Here is a 1,697-nt window from a genome sequence, read left to right as displayed (position 1 = left end):
ATCACTGCACAGCGTATAGCTGCGTGGAAATCGTATTATTCCATGCATATATTCCATTTATCGTGAGACCAGGTGCATAGCTACTAGGAAACGAGGTCCACAAATATCTTGTTATTCAAGCGTACTGTGCTATACGCAACGCTACGTTTTGATACAACGATGGATAAGTGCGGAAAAACAAAGATTGGGTTTTAAAAATAGCATTCTGCCGAAAGGTCCTGATACTGCGTGTCGACCGAGACCGATTTTCTTACTAGACAGTAGTACTGCAGTGGGTTGCTAGAGGCGAAAATATCTTATATACTTGAACAGGCACGCATTCAGCTTCAATCGACAGATAAACAGCAAAAGGCGGCCCCATCACGGCTGCCGTAGGCTACCAGTTACACAAACTATAAAATAGCTGCATGAAAGCACATCAGTTACCGACCGTGAAGAAGTTTATCGCCGAGTTTGGGAGTAAGCGCTGCGTGTTGGAGATTATATATCATATCCGTCTCCAGGATATGGAAACTTGGTGTTTCGCTCTATCACGGGTACTACCCAGTGGCCGTAGAAATGATCGATATCCATTACCTCTCGACGCAGGAGATGACTCGGCTCGATAAAGCTACTGGACAACATCAACTCACAACATTTGCACTTTGACTTAGTGACTTAGGCCATGTCCCTAAATTGCTATTGATATTCTGAAGCCAGTCAAGGCCTCAAAATATCAAGAGCAGTTTTTCCGGATGTGGCCTAGTTTTAATGTGCCGTCGGTAGACAGCATGAAGGACAATATTCCTCTCCAACAGCTCAAAATTTGTGAAACAACAACCTGCACCGGTAATCTCCTTCTGTTCATTCGCCAGCATATATGTACTTGTTTCAATTCGCGTCCATTTGTTTTTCTCCACCGTAGTACATAAAAATAAGGTGATGAACTCCTTTGTGAGACTGATGTGCTACAGTCTTATGATTGGAAGATCGGTTCTGACAGAACGCAAAGCTAAAATATGGGCCATATTTACATGCGATCGATGTGGATGCTTAAAATTATCTGCAAACATCGTAGTCAATTAAAACGTTAACCAAATGCAGCTGCGAGTGTGGTTTGTATCATAACTGAGATACGAGTATGTGAGTGACATCTTCATTTCGTTCTAGGTGGGGCCCATTACTGTTGCGGCACGTCTGGTTTATAACACATGACGGGTTTCGTCGTAACCTACACTGATATGAGTCTAAAGCGCTGCTGGCCGACGGCGCAGCGCGTGGGAGCGTGTCCATGTGGTGATATTCCTATTTATTACTTTCTTTCCGTTCGTGCCATTTGGTTTGTTGCCTACAGCTACATGACTAACCTCGTTACATGTCCACGGAAGAGTACCTAATGAGTATTTTACCAAAGCTCAACTAGCCACCCCGAAATCTCCCCCCCCCTTAATGCGCCTCGCACGGTACCTGTACGCACCCCTTTTTCCTTTGATCGGCGCACTACAGCCAAGCGCACTACAGCCAAACCGTGCTTTGATTGGCACACTAACGCCAAACCCTTCATTTGTCCATCCCACCTATCCATATTTCCGTTGTTTGCATGCTTCGCCGCCAGTAAAACGGGCGAACTGTCAGAGAGCGACGACTACTCGGAGAGGTTCAGATAATAAACCTTTCCGAGTAGTCCTCGCTCTCCGAAAGTTTGCCCGCTTTTGCCA

Source organism: Phytophthora parasitica (genome assembly GCF_000247585.1).
Source record: "Phytophthora parasitica INRA-310 unplaced genomic scaffold supercont2.3, whole genome shotgun sequence".
In the NCBI taxonomy this organism is placed as follows: Eukaryota; Oomycota; class Peronosporomycetes; order Peronosporales; family Peronosporaceae; genus Phytophthora; species Phytophthora nicotianae.
Note: the sequence above shows the minus strand (reverse complement) of the source record.